This window comes from Gorilla gorilla, chromosome 17, assembly GCF_029281585.2.
Source record: "Gorilla gorilla gorilla isolate KB3781 chromosome 17, NHGRI_mGorGor1-v2.1_pri, whole genome shotgun sequence".
Lineage (NCBI taxonomy): Eukaryota > Metazoa > Chordata > Mammalia > Primates > Hominidae > Gorilla > Gorilla gorilla.
Window position 1 is genome coordinate 28,768,279 of NC_073241.2, and position 21,026 is coordinate 28,789,304.

The window sequence follows — 21,026 nt, forward strand, 5'->3', positions numbered from 1 at the left end:
GACACCAGGTACTCGGTGCCACAACGGCAGCAGACCCTGCAGGAGGAGTCGCCGGGCCCCTTCCCCTGGCCAGTGAAGAGGACGGCGCCTCCGGGCCGCTCGGGGTGCGGGAAGGGGTAGCCGTTCTCCTTGAGCTGGTCCTGGGTGAGCAGGAACTCCTGGAGGCGGCCGTACAGGGCGGCCCTGCTGAGGCCGGGCATGGAGCTGGGGGTCAGGCCCTTGAGTCTCTTGAGGGTGTTCAGGACCACGTTCAGGTACCTGTTCTTGTTGGGGCTGCAGTCGTAGGCCACCTTCTCCTCGTTCAGCGCCTTCTCCTCGGCCTCCTGCTTGGAGGCGCAGAACTTGAGACACTCTTCGGTGAACAGTTGGAGATAGCCTCGGCGGATGACGGTGGGGACTTGGCACCCAGACCTTCGGAGGATAATGGGTTTCTTCAAACTCGGTAAGGATGGACCACGGACGATTCGCTTAGAGCTGATGGTGGTGGTGGTCTTGCATGCCATCCCTGACCTGTTGCGCATCTTCCCTGGCTGTCTGCCGACCTTGGAGCCACTGGAGCGTTGGCTGCTGCTGGCCACCCGGGTTCTCTTGGCATCTGTGTAACCTGTGACCAAGCAAGGGCTGGAAGAGTGGGCGATCGTCTTCCTCTTCCTGGGGGCTGCGATGCGGACTCCCGAGGGCCTCTCTGACAGCCTTGGGGCGCCTGGCAAGCAGCAGGCCGATCCCCTCTGCGCAGGGAAGTAGCACGCCTCCGTCACCATCTTGGGCCACGCTGGGGGCACCGCCGGACCCCTGTTCTGGGGCTCCGCCTGGATGTCCACAAATGCTGAGGCCTGGCTGTGCATCTGGGGCACCCGGAGCCCGAAGCTCTGGGCAGGCTGATGAGAGGGCAGTGGGAATTCTGGAGCCTCCAGGGCCGCCTCCTCGGCCACCTTCTTAGCTTCTGGGTACCCAGGTGGGAACCAGCAGGGAGCTGTGGCTCGCAACATCTTGCTGCCTTCGGGAGCACGGGCCTGGCTCTGCTCCGCTCCCAGCTGGCGGCTTGCCTCCAGGGCCGCCTCCTCGGCCACCTTCTTAGCTTCTGGGTACCCAGGTGGGAACCAGCAGGGAGCTGTGGCTCGCAACATCTTGCTGCCTTCGGGAGCACCGGCCTGGCTCTGCTCCGCTCCCAGCTGGCGGCTTGCCTCCAGGGCCGCCTCCTCGGCCACCTTCTTAGCTTCTGGGTATCCAGGTGGGAACCAGCAGGGAGCTGTGGCTCGCAACATCTTGCTGCCTTCGGGAGCACCGGCCTGGCTCTGCTCCTCTCCCAACTGGCGGCTTCAATGAGTGCCGCGGCCGCCACGCGTCGCCTTTATAGACGCACAGGGCAGAGTGGGTGGGACTTCTCCTTGATAGGTTGCTGCTTCAATCCAATCACACTGAGCCTCATCTTCCACCAGACTCCAGCTTGGGAATGCCCCAGGGGGTGCGCTAGCGGAATCAACTGGAACTCCTGGTTGCTAACCTTGGAGCTAGGTTGCTTTTCCTGAGTTAATTAACTGTCCGTGCAGGGCAGTCCTATAATGGCTACTGGAATTGGGCTACCTAGGATTAAATGAAGGTTCAGGGAGGTTGGGAAACTTGCTTGGGCCCACACAGCACCCCATGGAGCCAGGACTGATCCAGCAGTCTGCTGCATGCTGGAGGGCAGGATCTCTCTGGGGTTGCCTTTCCCTGCTCTGTGCACTCCTCCGCTGTGGGCAAATTGAGGACAGGAAGTGGACCGCACCCACTTCTCTCCCAGGACTCGGGCAATGTTCAACACAGGGGGTCTTCCAAAGGTTCATAGAAAATGCACATGCTGAAGAAACTATGCATGGATTTCCACTGGTTTGCACTCAAATAAACTTGTCCTAACTTCTTATCACCTTTCTGAACTAGATCTAGTTTGAGGCACTGAGAAGGATGAGACATCCACTGAAAAGGACTCCTATCAGAGCAACATGAATTCCACGAAAACTGCAGCAAGAGCAAACATCAAATTTCTGGTGAAGCTTGGGTGGAAGAATGAAGAAATCATTGATGTTTTCAGAAAAGCTGATAAGGACACTACCCCAAAGAAATGAACTCTCTACGAATGTATAGCTTGTTTCAAGAAGAGGTGAGAAGAGGTGGAAGATGAATCCTGCAGTGGCTGTGAAAACCACTGTGCCCAGATCAGCTGCAGTTACGACGAGAGCTATCAGTGGAAATTTTAAACAGGAGGGATCACGATCCTGACGCATCCCTCTGACAGATTATAACCGGAAGTTGGAACATGGCTTTACCAATATGATCTCGAGGGCAAGGCATCATCAAAGCGGTGGCTACCAAGAGGTGGCAGTGGTCCAGTCAAAGGAAAAGGAGGCCAGTCAGGAGCCAACATCATGGCATCAGTGTTTTGGGACACTCAAGGCATTTTGCTTGCTGACTTTCTGAAGGGCCAAACATCTGCTTTTTAGGAGAGTGTTCTGAGAAGCTTAGATAAAGCTTTGGTAGAAACATGCTGGGAAAGTCTCACCAGATCCTTGTTCACCACCTCAGTGCTCTGCTCATTCCTCTCATCAAACAAGGGCAATTTTGTCAGTTTCAATGGGCAGTCCTTAGGAATTCACCTTACGGGCTGCTTTCGTTCCTTCTAGACTCTTTTTGATTCCTAATTATCATAAGTCACCCTGCCTTGCTTGGAAAGATGAGAGAAAGTCTCCTTGCCTTGCTGGGACAGATGAGAGATGAGATCCTCCTCTTCTCTCCCAGGACAGAATGGTCAGACTTGAGTTTCCTTTCTCCTCACTCTTCTCCTCCTTGAGGGAGGTGCTGTACCGGACAGACCTACTCCCGTGTCTAGACACGGGTAGACTCATTTAAGATCCTCACAGGCAATCCTCCATGGGGTCAAAGGGGAAGGACTTATTTCTTCAGGGCTCAGTAGTCCACATCCTTACGCGCACCTTCACCAGCCCAGGGCGGGGTAGCGGTGGGTGAAAGGGCGTGGCTCAGAGCCCGCTTCTTCCGCTCGGGCGTATCCTGGGAGGAACCCTTGTCCAGTGAGCGGGTCTTCGTCTCCACCAAATTCCCTAGGGGGACATTTCTGGCAGCCCTTCTTGTTCAGCAGCTTACGGGGGTCAGGTGGACCTCTGCTGGTCACCAGCCTGAAGCCCTTTCTCCATTTCAGCTATTTTTGCAGTTGCCTAGGTGACTTTTGAACCTCATTACCCAGAACAGCAAACGGACGAGGGGTGAGAAGAGTGGCCGTCTGGGTTTGCAGCATAGTGCTGCCTTAGAGGAGTTGTGCAGTCTTCGGGTGTGTGAAACTTCACCTGGCTGATTTGTGGGAATGCCTCCACAAATTCGCTAAATTCAGTAGCTTTTGCCTTCCAAGATTCATTTACACAATGTTGAATGCTTTAAATGAATGAGCGTGAAGAGTGCTGGGCTGGAAAGTGATGATATGGGTGGTAGGGACTCCTCGGAGTAGAGGAGTAGAGTTTTACTATTATAACTGGGAGGCAAATAAAAAGGAGCTGAACGTGATCCATAATAAAAGAAGCACACACTCACAAAGCTCCGTACCAACTACATTAAAATGGAAATCATGATATTTGGAAATACGACTTAATTGGAAATCATTAAGTAATCTCATCAAACATTTTTCAGTGGGTGGCAGGGCTATGGCGGGAAAACGGCAACGGTTCTGGCACCTACTTAACTTCATTCCATGAAATTCACCCAACAGGCCTCCAGAGAAGATATTACTGCTCTGATATTACAAAGGGAAAAACAGCTATGGCGTCTCTAAAAAGCACAACGTTCTAGGACTGGAATGACTTGAAATCCACACATAAATTTCTGAGTGTTTTTTGCCATAAGGTACTTTCCACCTTACTGTAAAGCACATCCTAAAATTGTCTGCAATGCAAATGGATTATGTGCATCCAACAGGAAACAGCACAGGTTGAGAAGCTGTTACTTCATAGCTCATTGCGACCCCTAGTGAAAAGTGTGGGGTCTCATCACTTTTGCCCCCACGTTTTGCCTGTTGGTTTCTCCACACTGTCAGGAGGATTTGACCAACTCCCTGTGGCTCAGGTTCGCTTATGCAGCCTGGTGGGGAAACCAGTGGGTATTGAAGACCTGCCTCTGGTGTGCCAGGAAGTTGTGCCTGCCGGCCACTCTGACTTGCGATCTTCCGCCTCAGTGTATGGCATCCTACACCTGGGTAATTAACACTGCCAGCATGATAAGAAGGTCCCTTCATCACTATTGCCACTAGTCCTTCCGACTCCTGTGCCCTGTTCCTTCTTTATTGGGACCCAAGAACGAGCAAACATAGTGTTTTCAAACATCTCTCCCCCTTCCCTGGTACCACCAATATTCCACCATCCTAATTCCCTCAGAAGCATTCAGTCTCTCCATCCTGAGGTGGTGAAATCCCTCTAGGCATTTATAAGTATACCTGGACGTAAGAAATACAAGATACCGTTGTATTAACTAAATATAGTGTTGCTAAGTTCGTACTTTTCCTTGGTTGATTTTATTTTATAAATAGGTATCACTGGCATTTTTCAAAATGCGGTAGGCACAGAGAGTATATATGATGGAATTACATCCTCCTTCCCTGCACTCAGCAACCGAGATCTTCCCCCTACGGGCACTCAAAGGTTTCATTGTCTGAAATATCAGCCCAAACGTAGTTTATGTTTAGTAAGCACCAACTGTAAATAGTCCCACCTCCAAACGGAGTGGATTTAGGTTTCACTTTTCCAAGGAAAATCCATCAAAGAATTTTTCCACGTACTTTAAAACCATCCCACGTATAGAATCCATTATTATTGATGGGGACAGGCCCGAGGGGCAGCGGCGGGGATTCCGGGGGACTGGGAGTGGGGGGTTGGGGTTACTCTTGGCTTTTTGCCCTCTCCTGCCGCCGGCTGCTCCAGTTTCTTTCGCTTTGCGGCGCGGTGGACAGGGTGAGCTCTCGGGACTGATGGCGGTTTTGGAAGAGGCCTGGGGCTAAGGACAGGCCAGGGCGGAGGGAGAGGCGGACCGCTGGCGTGGCTGGATCTGGGCGCGCTGTCGGACCTTCCACATCACCAGCTGCAGGCAGGCGTTTGCGTCCTCGCTGGAGTTGTGGCCGTCCTGGCTGTCCTGGATGATCTGTCCCAGGTAGTCGGCCGCGAGATTCCTGAGGGAGCGCTTGTAGGGGAAACCCAGGTAGTGCGGGAAGAGCACGGCCGTGTCCACCACGGTGCTGTGGATGAGCTTCAGGGCCAGCAGATCGCTCTCCAGGCTGTGCCCGATGAGGATGGTTTGGGCGCTGAAAAAGCTCAGCAGGATGGCTTGGACTTGGGGCAAGGTGATGCTCGTCTTGGCGACGTCGGCCTCGGTGACTCCGGAAAACCTGGTGTTGTAGTCCACGATCTCGTTGTCGGGCTTGACGAAGGTGTCGTACACCACTCGCATGTCGGCGTCCACCACGGTGACGCGGGTCAGCTCTAGGCCATGCGTGGTGTAGCACATCTCACAGTCCAAGGCGTAGATTCCTGGATAAGCGTCTCTGGACAACTCTTTCTTGAAGGTCTCCACGAAGCCATCGAGGCTCTCCTTGCGGCCGTCCCGCACGTGCTGCTTTGCCACCTGGCAGCCCACAGAGCCAGGAGCAGCTGCACAGCAGGTGTACTGGCTAACCCGGCCTCCAGCCACCTGGCTCGAGCGGACCCGCCCCCAGTGATAATAACACAACTGGTCGCGTACACAGCGGCCCGAGGAGGACACCAGGTACTCGGTGCCACAACGGCAGCAGACCCTGCAGGAGGAGTCGCCGGGCCCCTTCCCCTGGCCAGTGAAGAGGACGGCGCCTCCGGGCCGCTCGGGGTGCGGGAAGGGGTAGCCGTTCTCCTTGAGCTGGTCCTGGGTGAGCAGGAACTCCTGGAGGCGGCCGTACAGGGCGGCCCTGCTGAGGCCGGGCATGGAGCTGGGGGTCAGGCCCTTGAGTCTCTTGAGGGTGTTCAGGACCACGTTCAGGTACCTGTTCTTGTTGGGGCTGCAGTCGTAGGCCACCTTCTCCTCGTTCAGCGCCTTCTCCTCGGCCTCCTGCTTGGAGGCGCAGAACTTGAGACACTCTTCGGTGAACAGTTGGAGATAGCCTCGGCGGATGACGGTGGGGACTTGGCACCCAGACCTTCGGAGGATAATGGGTTTCTTCAAACTCGGTAAGGATGGACCACGGACGATTCGCTTAGAGCTGATGGTGGTGGTGGTCTTGCATGCCATCCCTGACCTGTTGCGCATCTTCCCTGGCTGTCTGCCGACCTTGGAGCCACTGGAGCGTTGGCTGCTGCTGGCCACCCGGGTTCTCTTGGCATCTGTGTAACCTGTGACCAAGCAAGGGCTGGAAGAGTGGGCGATCGTCTTCCTCTTCCTGGGGGCTGCGATGCGGACTCCCGAGGGCCTCTCTGACAGCCTTGGGGCGCCTGGCAAGCAGCAGGCCGATCCCCTCTGCGCAGGGAAGTAGCACGCCTCCGTCACCATCTTGGGCCACGCTGGGGGCACCGCCGGACCCCTGTTCTGGGGCTCCGCCTGGATGTCCACAAATGCTGAGGCCTGGCTGTGCATCTGGGGCACCCGGAGCCCGAAGCTCTGGGCAGGCTGATGAGAGGGCAGTGGGAATTCTGGAGCCTCCAGGGCCGCCTCCTCGGCCACATTCTTAGCTTCTGGGTACCCAGGTGGGAACCAGCAGGGAGCTGTGGCTCGCAACATCTTGCTGCCTTCGGGAGCACCGGCCTGGCTCTGCTCCGCTCCCAGCTGGCGGCTTGCCTCCAGGGCCGCCTCCTCGGCCACCTTCTTAGCTTCTGGGTACCCAGGTGGGAACCAGCAGGGAGCTGTGGCTCGCAACATCTTGCTGCCTTCGGGAGCACCGGCCTGGCTCTGCTCCGCTCCCAGCTGGCGGCTTGCCTCCAGGGCCGCCTCCTCGGCCACCTTCTTAGCTTCTGGGTATCCAGGTGGGAACCAGCAGGGAGCTGTGGCTCGCAACATCTTGCTGCCTTCGGGAGCACCGGCCTGGCTCTGCTCCTCTCCCAACTGGCGGCTTCAATGAGTGCCGCGGCCGCCACGTGTCGCCTTTATAGACGCACAGGGCAGAGTGGGTGGGACTTCTCCTTGATAGGTTGCTGCTTCAATCCAATCACACTGAGCCTCATCTTCCACCAGACTCCAGCTTGGGAATGCCCCAGGGGGTGCGCTAGCGGAATCAACTGGAACTCCTGGTTGCTAACCTTGGAGCTAGGTTGCTTTTCCTGAGTTAATTAACTGTCCGTGCAGGGCAGTCCTATAATGGCTACTGGAATTGGGCTACCTAGGATTAAATGAAGGTTCAGGGAGGTTGGGCAACTTGCTTGGGCCCACACAGCACCCCATGGAGCCAGGACTGATCCAGCAGTCTGCTGCATGCTGGAGGGCAGGATCTCTCTGGGGTTGCCTTTCCCTGCTCTGTGCACTCCTCCGCTGTGGGCAAATTGAGGACAGGAAGTGGACCGCACCCACTTCTCTCCCAGGACTCGGGCAATGTTCAACACAGGGGGTCTTCCAAAGGTTCATAGAAAATGCACATGCTGAAGAAACTATGCATGGATTTCCACTGGTTTGCACTCAAATAAACTTGTCCTAACTTCTTATCACCTTTCTGAACTAGATCTAGTTTGAGGCACTGAGAAGGATGAGACATCCACTGAAAAGGACTCCTATCAGAGCAACATGAATTCCACGAAAACTGCAGCAAGAGCAAACATCAAATTTCTGGTGAAGCTTGGGTGGAAGAATGAAGAAATCATTGATGTTTTCAGAAAAGCTGATAAGGACACTACTCCAAAGAAATGAACTCTCTACGAATGTATAGCTTGTTTCAAGAAGAGGTGAGAAGAGGTGGAAGATGAATCCTGCAGTGGCTGTGAAAACCACTGTGCCCAGATCAGCTGCAGTTACGACGAGAGCTATCAGTGGAAATTTTAAACAGGAGGGATCACGATCCTGACGCATCCCTCTGACAGATTATAACCGGAAGTTGGAACATGGCTTTACCAATATGATCTCGAGGGCAAGGCATCATCAAAGCGGTGGCTACCAAGAGGTGGCAGTGGTCCAGTCAAAGGAAAAGGAGGCCAGTCAGGAGCCAACATCATGGCATCAGTGTTTTGGGACACTCAAGGCATTTTGCTTGCTGACTTTCTGAAGGGCCAAACATCTGCTTTTTAGGAGAGTGTTCTGAGAAGCTTAGATAAAGCTTTGGTAGAAACATGCTGGGAAAGTCTCACCAGATCCTTGTTCACCACCTCAGTGCTCTGCTCATTCCTCTCATCAAACAAGGGCAATTTTGTCAGTTTCAATGGGCAGTCCTTAGGAATTCACCTTACGGGCTGCTTTCGTTCCTTCTAGACTCTTTTTGATTCCTAATTATCATAAGTCACCCTGCCTTGCTTGGAAAGATGAGAGAAAGTCTCCTTGCCTTGCTGGGACAGATGAGAGATGAGATCCTCCTCTTCTCTCCCAGGACAGAATGGTCAGACTTGAGTTTCCTTTCTCCTCACTCTTCTCCTCCTTGAGGGAGGTGCTGTACCGGACAGACCTACTCCCGTGTCTAGACACGGGTAGACTCATTTAAGATCCTCACAGGCAATCCTCCATGGGGTCAAAGGGGAAGGACTTATTTCTTCAGGGCTCAGTAGTCCACATCCTTACGCGCACCTTCACCAGCCCAGGGCGGGGTAGCGGTGGGTGAAAGGGCGTGGCTCAGAGCCCGCTTCTTCCGCTCGGGCGTATCCTGGGAGGAACCCTTGTCCAGTGAGCGGGTCTTCGTCTCCACCAAATTCCCTAGGGGGACATTTCTGGCAGCCCTTCTTGTTCAGCAGCTTACGGGGGTCAGGTGGACCTCTGCTGGTCACCAGCCTGAAGCCCTTTCTCCATTTCAGCTATTTTTGCAGTTGCCTAGGTGACTTTTGAACCTCATTACCCAGAACAGCAAACGGACGAGGGGTGAGAAGAGTGGCCGTCTGGGTTTGCAGCATAGTGCTGCCTTAGAGGAGTTGTGCAGTCTTCGGGTGTGTGAAACTTCACCTGGCTGATTTGTGGGAATGCCTCCACAAATTCGCTAAATTCAGTAGCTTTTGCCTTCCAAGATTCATTTACACAATGTTGAATGCTTTAAATGAATGAGCGTGAAGAGTGCTGGGCTGGAAACTGATGATATGGGTGGTAGGGACTCCTCGGAGTAGAGGAGTAGAGTTTTACTATTATAACTGGGAGGCAAATAAAAAGGAGCTGAACGTGATCCATAATAAAAGAAGCACACACTCACAAAGCTCCGTACCAACTACATTAAAATGGAAATCATGATATTTGGAAATACGACTTAATTGGAAATCATTAAGTAATCTCATCAAACATTTTTCAGTGGGTGGCAGGGCTATGGCGGGAAAACGGCAACGGTTCTGGCACCTACTTAACTTCATTCCATGAAATTCACCCAACAGGCCTCCAGAGAAGATATTACTGCTCTGATATTACAAAGGGAAAAACAGCTATGGCGTCTCTAAAAAGCACAACGTTCTAGGACTGGAATGACTTGAAATCCACACATAAATTTCTGAGTGTTTTTTGCCATAAGGTACTTTCCACCTTACTGTAAAGCACATCCTAAAATTGTCTGCAATGCAAATGGATTATGTGCATCCAACAGGAAACAGCACAGGTTGAGAAGCTGTTACTTCATAGCTCATTGCGACCCCTAGTGAAAAGTGTGGGGTCTCATCACTTTTGCCCCCACGTTTTGCCTGTTGGTTTCTCCACACTGTCAGGAGGATTTGACCAACTCCCTGTGGCTCAGGTTCGCTTATGCAGCCTGGTGGGGAAACCAGTGGGTATTGAAGACCTGCCTCTGGTGTGCCAGGAAGTTGTGCCTGCCGGCCACTCTGACTTGCGATCTTCCGCCTCAGTGTATGGCATCCTACACCTGGGTAATTAACACTGCCAGCATGATAAGAAGGTCCCTTCATCACTATTGCCACTAGTCCTTCCGACTCCTGTGCCCTGTTCCTTCATTATTGGGACCCAAGAACGAGCAAACATAGTGTTTTCAAACATCTCTCCCCCTTCCCTGGTACCACCAATATTCCACCATCCTAATTCCCTCAGAAGCATTCAGTCTCTCCATCCTGAGGTGGTGAAATCCCTCTAGGCATTTATAAGTATACCTGGACGTAAGAAATACAAGATACCGTTGTATTAACTAAATATAGTGTTGCTAAGTTCGTACTTTTCCTTGGTTGATTTTATTTTATAAATAGGTATCACTGGCATTTTTCAAAATGCGGTAGGCACAGAGAGTATATATGATGGAATTACATCCTCCTTCCCTGCACTCAGCAACCGAGATCTTCCCCCTACGGGCACTCAAAGGTTTCATTGTCTGAAATATCAGCCCAAACGTAGTTTATGTTTAGTAAGCACCAACTGTAAATAGTCCCACCTCCAAACGGAGTGGATTTAGGTTTCACTTTTCCAAGGAAAATCCATCAAAGAATTTTTCCACGTACTTTAAAACCATCCCACGTATAGAATCCATTATTATTGATGGGGACAGGCCCGAGGGGCAGCGGCGGGGATTCCGGGGGACTGGGAGTGGGGGGTTGGGGTTACTCTTGGCTTTTTGCCCTCTCCTGCCGCCGGCTGCTCCAGTTTCTTTCGCTTTGCGGCGCGGTGGACAGGGTGAGCTCTCGGGACTGATGGCGGTTTTGGAAGAGGCCTGGGGCTAAGGACAGGCCAGGGCGGAGGGAGAGGCGGACCGGTGGCGTGGCTGGATCTGGGCGCGCTGTCGGACCTTCCACATCACCAGCTGCAGGCAGGCGTTTGCGTCCTCGCTGGAGTTGTGGCCGTCCTGGCTGTCCTGGATGATCTGTCCCAGGTAGTCGGCCGCGAGATTCCTGAGGGAGCGCTTGTAGGGGAAACCCAGGTAGTGCGGGAAGAGCACGGCCGTGTCCACCACGGTGCTGTGGATGAGCTTCAGGGCCAGCAGATCGCTCTCCAGGCTGTGCCCGATGAGGATGGTTTGGGCGCTGAAAAAGCTCAGCAGGATGGCTTGGACTTGGGGCAAGGTGATGCTCGTCTTGGCGACGTCGGCCTCGGTGACTCCGGAAAACCTGGTGTTGTAGTCCACGATCTCGTTGTCGGGCTTGACGAAGGTGTCGTACACCACTCGCATGTCGGCGTCCACCACGGTGACGCGGGTCAGCTCTAGGCCATGCGTGGTGTAGCACATCTCACAGTCCAAGGCGTAGATTCCTGGATAAGCGTCTCTGGACAACTCTTTCTTGAAGGTCTCCACGAAGCCATCGAGGCTCTCCTTGCGGCCGTCCCGCACGTGCTGCTTTGCCACCTGGCAGCCCACAGAGCCAGGAGCAGCTGCACAGCAGGTGTACTGGCTAACCCGGCCTCCAGCCACCTGGCTCGAGCGGACCCGCCCCCAGTGATAATAACACAACTGGTCGCGTACACAGCGGCCCGAGGAGGACACCAGGTACTCGGTGCCACAACGGCAGCAGACCCTGCAGGAGGAGTCGCCGGGCCCCTTCCCCTGGCCAGTGAAGAGGACGGCGCCTCCGGGCCGCTCGGGGTGCGGGAAGGGGTAGCCGTTCTCCTTGAGCTGGTCCTGGGTGAGCAGGAACTCCTGGAGGCGGCCGTACAGGGCGGCCCTGCTGAGGCCGGGCATGGAGCTGGGGGTCAGGCCCTTGAGTCTCTTGAGGGTGTTCAGGACCACGTTCAGGTACCTGTTCTTGTTGGGGCTGCAGTCGTAGGCCACCTTCTCCTCGTTCAGCGCCTTCTCCTCGGCCTCCTGCTTGGAGGCGCAGAACTTGAGACACTCTTCGGTGAACAGTTGGAGATAGCCTCGGCGGATGACGGTGGGGACTTGGCACCCAGACCTTCGGAGGATAATGGGTTTCTTCAAACTCGGTAAGGATGGACCACGGACGATTCGCTTAGAGCTGATGGTGGTGGTGGTCTTGCATGCCATCCCTGACCTGTTGCGCATCTTCCCTGGCTGTCTGCCGACCTTGGAGCCACTGGAGCGTTGGCTGCTGCTGGCCACCCGGGTTCTCTTGGCATCTGTGTAACCTGTGACCAAGCAAGGGCTGGAAGAGTGGGCGATCGTCTTCCTCTTCCTGGGGGCTGCGATGCGGACTCCCGAGGGCCTCTCTGACAGCCTTGGGGCGCCTGGCAAGCAGCAGGCCGATCCCCTCTGCGCAGGGAAGTAGCACGCCTCCGTCACCATCTTGGGCCACGCTGGGGGCACCGCCGGACCCCTGTTCTGGGGCTCCGCCTGGATGTCCACAAATGCTGAGGCCTGGCTGTGCATCTGGGGCACCCGGAGCCCGAAGCTCTGGGCAGGCTGATGAGAGGGCAGTGGGAATTCTGGAGCCTCCAGGGCCGCCTCCTCGGCCACATTCTTAGCTTCTGGGTACCCAGGTGGGAACCAGCAGGGAGCTGTGGCTCGCAACATCTTGCTGCCTTCGGGAGCACCGGCCTGGCTCTGCTCCGCTCCCAGCTGGCGGCTTGCCTCCAGGGCCGCCTCCTCGGCCACCTTCTTAGCTTCTGGGTACCCAGGTGGGAACCAGCAGGGAGCTGTGGCTCGCAACATCTTGCTGCCTTCGGGAGCACCGGCCTGGCTCTGCTCCGCTCCCAGCTGGCGGCTTGCCTCCAGGGCCGCCTCCTCGGCCACCTTCTTAGCTTCTGGGTATCCAGGTGGGAACCAGCAGGGAGCTGTGGCTCGCAACATCTTGCTGCCTTCGGGAGCACCGGCCTGGCTCTGCTCCTCTCCCAACTGGCGGCTTCAATGAGTGCCGCGGCCGCCACGTGTCGCCTTTATAGACGCACAGGGCAGAGTGGGTGGGACTTCTCCTTGATAGGTTGCTGCTTCAATCCAATCACACTGAGCCTCATCTTCCACCAGACTCCAGCTTGGGAATGCCCCAGGGGGTGCGCTAGCGGAATCAACTGGAACTCCTGGTTGCTAACCTTGGAGCTAGGTTGCTTTTCCTGAGTTAATTAACTGTCCGTGCAGGGCAGTCCTATAATGGCTACTGGAATTGGGCTACCTAGGATTAAATGAAGGTTCAGGGAGGTTGGGCAACTTGCTTGGGCCCACACAGCACCCCATGGAGCCAGGACTGATCCAGCAGTCTGCTGCATGCTGGAGGGCAGGATCTCTCTGGGGTTGCCTTTCCCTGCTCTGTGCACTCCTCCGCTGTGGGCAAATTGAGGACAGGAAGTGGACCGCACCCACTTCTCTCCCAGGACTCGGGCAATGTTCAACACAGGGGGTCTTCCAAAGGTTCATAGAAAATGCACATGCTGAAGAAACTATGCATGGATTTCCACTGGTTTGCACTCAAATAAACTTGTCCTAACTTCTTATCACCTTTCTGAACTAGATCTAGTTTGAGGCACTGAGAAGGATGAGACATCCACTGAAAAGGACTCCTATCAGAGCAACATGAATTCCACGAAAACTGCAGCAAGAGCAAACATCAAATTTCTGGTGAAGCTTGGGTGGAAGAATGAAGAAATCATTGATGTTTTCAGAAAAGCTGATAAGGACACTACTCCAAAGAAATGAACTCTCTACGAATGTATAGCTTGTTTCAAGAAGAGGTGAGAAGAGGTGGAAGATGAATCCTGCAGTGGCTGTGAAAACCACTGTGCCCAGATCAGCTGCAGTTACGACGAGAGCTATCAGTGGAAATTTTAAACAGGAGGGATCACGATCCTGACGCATCCCTCTGACAGATTATAACCGGAAGTTGGAACATGGCTTTACCAATATGATCTCGAGGGCAAGGCATCATCAAAGCGGTGGCTACCAAGAGGTGGCAGTGGTCCAGTCAAAGGAAAAGGAGGCCAGTCAGGAGCCAACATCATGGCATCAGTGTTTAGGGACACTCAAGGCATTTTGCTTGCTGACTTTCTGAAGGGCCAAACATCTGCTTTTTAGGAGAGTGTTCTGAGAAGCTTAGATAAAGCTTTGGTAGAAACATGCTGGGAAAGTCTCACCAGATCCTTGTTCACCACCTCAGTGCTCTGCTCATTCCTCTCATCAAACAAGGGCAATTTTGTCAGTTTCAATGGGCAGTCCTTAGGAATTCACCTTACGGGCTGCTTTCGTTCCTTCTAGACTCTTTTTGATTCCTAATTATCATAAGTCACCCTGCCTTGCTTGGAAAGATGAGAGAAAGTCTCCTTGCCTTGCTGGGACAGATGAGAGATGAGATCCTCCTCTTCTCTCCCAGGACAGAATGGTCAGACTTGAGTTTCCTTTCTCCTCACTCTTCTCCTCCTTGAGGGAGGTGCTGTACCGGACAGACCTACTCCCGTGTCTAGACACGGGTAGACTCATTTAAGATCCTCACAGGCAATCCTCCATGGGGTCAAAGGGGAAGGACTTATTTCTTCAGGGCTCAGTAGTCCACATCCTTACGCGCACCTTCACCAGCCCAGGGCGGGGTAGCGGTGGGTGAAAGGGCGTGGCTCAGAGCCCGCTTCTTCCGCTCGGGCGTATCCTGGGAGGAACCCTTGTCCAGTGAGCGGGTCTTCGTCTCCACCAAATTCCCTAGGGGGACATTTCTGGCAGCCCTTCTTGTTCAGCAGCTTACGGGGGTCAGGTGGACCTCTGCTGGTCACCAGCCTGAAGCCCTTTCTCCATTTCAGCTATTTTTGCAGTTGCCTAGGTGACTTTTGAACCTCATTACCCAGAACAGCAAACGGACGAGGGGTGAGAAGAGTGGCCGTCTGGGTTTGCAGCATAGTGCTGCCTTAGAGGAGTTGTGCAGTCTTCGGGTGTGTGAAACTTCACCTGGCTGATTTGTGGGAATGCCTCCACAAATTCGCTAAATTCAGTAGCTTTTGCCTTCCAAGATTCATTTACACAATGTTGAATGCTTTAAATGAATGAGCGTGAAGAGTGCTGGGCTGGAAAGTGATGATATGGGTGGTAGGGACTCCTCGGAGTAGAGGAGTAGAGTTTTACTATTATAACTGGGAGGCAAATAAAAAGGAGCTGAACGTGATCCATAATAAAAGAAGCACACACTCACAAAGCTCCGTACCAACTACATTAAAATGGAAATCATGATATTTGGAAATACGACTTAATTGGAAATCATTAAGTAATCTCATCAAACATTTTTCAGTGGGTGGCAGGGCTATGGCGGGAAAACGGCAACGGTTCTGGCACCTACTTAACTTCATTCCATGAAATTCACCCAACAGGCCTCCAGAGAAGATATTACTGCTCTGATATTACAAAGGGAAAAACAGCTATGGCGTCTCTAAAAAGCACAACGTTCTAGGACTGGAATGACTTGAAATCCACACATAAATTTCTGAGTGTTTTTTGCCATAAGGTACTTTCCACCTTACTGTAAAGCACATCCTAAAATTGTCTGCAATGCAAATGGATTATGTGCATCCAACAGGAAACAGCACAGGTTGAGAAGCTGTTACTTCATAGCTCATTGCGACCCCTAGTGAAAAGTGTGGGGTCTCATCACTTTTGCCCCCACGTTTTGCCTGTTGGTTTCTCCACACTGTCAGGAGGATTTGACCAACTCCCTGTGGCTCAGGTTCGCTTATGCAGCCTGGTGGGGAAACCAGTGGGTATTGAAGACCTGCCTCTGGTGTGCCAGGAAGTTGTGCCTGCCGGCCACTCTGACTTGCGATCTTCCGCCTCAGTGTATGGCATCCTACACCTGGGTAATTAACACTGCCAGCATGATAAGAAGGTCCCTTCATCACTATTGCCACTAGTCCTTCCGACTCCTGTGCCCTGTTCCTTCTTTATTGGGACCCAAGAACGAGCAAACATAGTGTTTTCAAACATCTCTCCCCCTTCCCTGGTACCACCAATATTCCACCATCCTAATTCCCTCAGAAGCATTCAGTCTCTCCATCCTGAGGTGGTGAAATCCCTCTAGGCATTTATAAGTATACCTGGACGTAAGAAATACAAGATACCGTTGTATTAACTAAATATAGTGTTGCTAAGTTCGTACTTTTCCTTGGTTGATTTTATTTTATAAATAGGTATCACTGGCATTTTTCAAAATGCGGTAGGCACAGAGAGTATATATGATGGAATTACATCCTCCTTCCCTGCACTCAGCAACCGAGATCTTCCCCCTACGGGCACTCAAAGGTTTCATTGTCTGAAATATCAGCCCAAACGTAGTTTATGTTTAGTAAGCACCAACTGTAAATAGTCCCACCTCCAAACGGAGTGGATTTAGGTTTCACTTTTCCAAGGAAAATCCATCAAAGAATTTTTCCACGTACTTTAAAACCATCCCACGTATAGAATCCATTATTATTGATGGGGACAGGCCCGAGGGGCAGCGGCGGGGATTCCGGGGGACTGGGAGTGGGGGGTTGGGGTTACTCTTGGCTTTTTGCCCTCTCCTGCCGCCGGCTGCTCCAGTTTCTTTCGCTTTGCGGCGCGGTGGACAGGGTGAGCTCTCGGGACTGATGGCGGTTTTGGAAGAGGCCTGGGGCTAAGGACAGGCCAGGGCGGAGGGAGAGGCGGACCGGTGGCGTGGCTGGATCTGGGCGCGCTGTCGGACCTTCCACATCACCAGCTGCAGGCAGGCGTTTGCGTCCTCGCTGGAGTTGTGGCCGTCCTGGCTGTCCTGGATGATCTGTCCCAGGTAGTCGGCCGCGAGATTCCTGAGGGAGCGCTTGTAGGGGAAACCCAGGTAGTGCGGGAAGAGCACGGCCGTGTCCACCACGGTGCTGTGGATGAGCTTCAGGGCCAGCAGATCGCTCTCCAGGCTGTGCCCGATGAGGATGGTTTGGGCGCTGAAAAAGCTCAGCAGGATGGCTTGGACTTGGGGCAAGGTGATGCTCGTCTTGGCGACGTCGGCCTCGGTGACTCCGGAAAACCTGGTGTTGTAGTCCACGATCTCGTTGTCGGGCTTGACGAAGGTGTCGTACACCACTCGCATGTCGGCGTCCACCACGGTGACGCGGGTCAGCTCTAGGCCATGCGTGGTGTAGCACATCTCACAGTCCAAGGCGTAGATTCCTGGATAAGCGTCTCTGGACAACTCTTTCTTGAAGGTCTCCACGAAGCCATCGAGGCTCTCCTTGCGGCCGTCCCGCACGTGCTGCTTTGCCACCTGGCAGCCCACAGAGCCAGGAGCAGCTGCACAGCAGGTGTACTGGCTAACCCGGCCTCCAGCCACCTGGCTCGAGCGGACCCGCCCCCAGTGATAATAACACAACTGGTCGCGTACACAGCGGCCCGAGGAGGACACCAGGTACTCGGTGCCACAACGGCAGCAGACCCTGCAGGAGGAGTCGCCGGGCCCCTTCCCCTGGCCAGTGAAGAGGACGGCGCCTCCGGGCCGCTCGGGGTGCGGGAAGGGGTAGCCGTTCTCCTTGAGCTGGTCCTGGGTGAGCAGGAACTCCTGGAGGCGGCCGTACAGGGCGGCCCTGCTGAGGCCGGGCATGGAGCTGGGGGTCAGGCCCTTGAGTCTCTTGAGGGTGTTCAGGACCACGTTCAGGTACCTGTTCTTGTTGGGGCTGCAGTCGTAGGCCACCTTCTCCTCGTTCAGCGCCTTCTCCTCGGCCTCCTGCTTGGAGGCGCAGAACTTGAGACACTCTTCGGTGAACAGTTGGAGATAGCCTCGGCGGATGACGGTGGGGACTTGGCACCCAGACCTTCGGAGGATAATGGGTTTCTTCAAACTCGGTAAGGATGGACCACGGACGATTCGCTTAGAGCTGATGGTGGTGGTGGTCTTGCATGCCATCCCTGACCTGTTGCGCGTCTTCCCTGGCTGTCTGCCGACCTTGGAGCCACTGGAGCGTTGGCTGCTGCTGGCCACCCGGGTTCTCTTGGCATCTGTGTAACCTGTGACCAAGCAAGGGCTGGAAGAGTGGGCGATCGTCTTCCTCTTCCTGGGGGCTGCGATGCGGACTCCCGAGGGCCTCTCTGACAGCCTTGGGGCGCCTGGCAAGCAGCAGGCCGATCCCCTCTGCGCAGGGAAGTAGCACGCCTCCGTCACCATCTTGGGCCACGCTGGGGGCACCGCCGGACCCCTGTTCTGGGGCTCCGCCTGGATGTCCACAAATGCTGAGGCCTGGCTGTGCATCTGGGGCACCCGGAGCCCGAAGCTCTGGGCAGGCTGATGAGAGGGCAGTGGGAATTCTGGAGCCTCCAGGGCCGCCTCCTCGGCCACCTTCTTAGCTTCTGGGTACCCAGGTGGGAACCAGCAGGGAGCTGTGGCTCGCAACATCTTGCTGCCTTCGGGAGCACCGGCCTGGCTCTGCTCCGCTCCCAGCTGGCGGCTTGCCTCCAGGGCCGCCTCCTCGGCCACCTTCTTAGCTTCTGGGTACCCAGGTGGGAACCAGCAGGGAGCTGTGGCTCGCAACATCTTGCTGCCTTCGGGAGCACCGGCCTGGCTCTGCTCCGCTCCCAGCTGGCGGCTTGCCTCCAGGGCCGCCTCCTCGGCCACCTTCTTAGCTTCTGGGTATCCAGGTGGGAACCAGCAGGGAGCTGTGGCTCGCAACATCTTGCTGCCTTCGGGAGCACCGGCCTGGCTCTGCTCCTCTCCCAACTGGCGGCTTCAATGAGTGCCGCGGCCGCCACGCGTCGCCTTTATAGACGCACAGGGCAGAGTGGGTGGGACTTCTCCTTGATAGGTTGCTGCTTCAATCCAATCACACTGAGCCTCATCTTCCACCAGACTCCAGCTTGGGAATGCCCCAGGGGGTGCGCTAGCGGAATCAACTGGAACTCCTGGTTGCTAACCTTGGAGCTAGGTTGCTTTTCCTGAGTTAATTAACTGTCCGTGCAGGGCAGTCCTATAATGGCTACTGGAATTGGGCTACCTAGGATTAAATGAAGGTTCAGGGAGGTTGGGCAACTTGCTTGGGCCCACACAGCACCCCATGGAGCCAGGACTGATCCAGCAGTCTGCTGCATGCTGGAGGGCAGGATCTCTCTGGGGTTGCCTTTCCCTGCTCTGTGCACTCCTCCGCTGTGGGCAAATTGAGGACAGGAAGTGGACCGCACCCACTTCTCTCCCAGGACTCGGGCAATGTTCAACACAGGGGGTCTTCCAAAGGTTCATAGAAAATGCACATGCTGAAGAAACTATGCATGGATTTCCACTGGTTTGCACTCAAATAAACTTGTCCTAACTTCTTATCACCTTTCTGAACTAGATCTAGTTTGAGGCACTGAGAAGGATGAGACATCCACTGAAAAGGACTCCTATCAGAGCAACATGAATTCCACGAAAACTGCAGCAAGAGCAAACATCAAATTTCTGGTGAAGCTTGGGTGGAAGAATGAAGAAATCATTGATGTTTTCAGAAAAGCTGATAAGGACACTACTCCAAAGAAATGAACTCTCTACGAATGTATAGCTTGTTTCAAGAAGAGGTGAGAAGAGGTGGAAGATGAATCCTGCAGTGGCTGTGAAAACCACTGTGCCCAGATCAGCTGCAGTTACGACGAGAGCTATCAGTGGAAATTTTAAACAGGAGGGATCACGATCCTGACGCATCCCTCTGACAGATTATAACCGGAAGTTGGAACATGGCTTTACCAATATGATCTCGAGGGCAAGGCATCATCAAAGCGGTGGCTACCAAGAGGTGGCAGTGGTCCAGTCAAAGGAAAAGGAGGCCAGTCAGGAGCCAACATCATGGCATCAGTGTTTTGGGACACTCAAGGCATTTTGCTTGCTGACTTTCTGAAGGGCCAAACATCTGCTTTTTAGGAGAGTGTTCTGAGAAGCTTAGATAAAGCTTTGGTAGAAACATGCTGGGAAAGTCTCACCAGATCCTTGTTCACCACCTCAGTGCTCTGCTCATTCCTCTCATCAAACAAGGGCAATTTTGTCAGTTTCAATGGGCAGTCCTTAGGAATTCACCTTACGGGCTGCTTTCGTTCCTTCTAGACTCTTTTTGATTCCTAATTATAATAAGTCACCCTGCCTTGCTTGGAAAGATGAGAGAAAGTCTCCTTGCCTTGCTGGGACAGATGAGAGATGAGATCCTCCTCTTCTCTCCCAGGACAGAATGGTCAGACTTGAGTTTCCTTTCTCCTCACTCTTCTCCTCCTTGAGGGAGGTGCTGTACCGGACAGACCTACTCCCGTGTCTAGACACGGGTAGACTCATTTAAGATCCTCACAGGCAATCCTCCATGGGGTCAAAGGGGAAGGACTTATTTCTTCAGGGCTCAGTAGTCCACATCCTTATGCGCACCTTCACCAGCCCAGGGCGGGGTAGCGGTGGGTGAAAGGGCGTGGCTCAGAGCCCGCTTCTTCCGCTCGGGCGTATCCTGGGAGGAACCCTTGTCCAGTGAGCGGGTCTTCGTCTCCACCAAATTCCCTAGGGGGACATTTCTGGCAGCCCTTCTTGTTCAGCAGCTTACGGGGGTCAGGTGGACCTCTGCTGGTCACCAGCCTGAAGCCCTTTCTCCATTTCAGCTATTTTTGCAGTTGCCTAGGTGACTTTTGAACCTCATTACCCAGAACAGCAAACGGACGAGGGGTGAGAAGAGTGGCCGTCTGGGTTTGCAGCATAGTGCTGCCTTAGAGGAGTTGTGCAGTCTTCGGGTGTGTGAAACTTCACCTGGCTGATTTGTGGGAATGCCTCCACAAATTCGCTAAATTCAGTAGCTTTTGCCTTCCAAGATTCATTTACACAATGTTGAATGCTTTAAATGAATGAGCGTGAAGAGTGCTGGGCTGGAAAGTGATGATATGGGTGGTAGGGACTCCTCGGAGTAGAGGAGTAGAGTTTTACTATTATAACTGGGAGGCAAATAAAAAGGAGCTGAACGTGATCCATAATAAAAGAAGCACACACTCACAAAGCTCCGTACCAACTACATTAAAATGGAAATCATGATATTTGGAAATACGACTTAATTGGAAATCATTAAGTAATCTCATC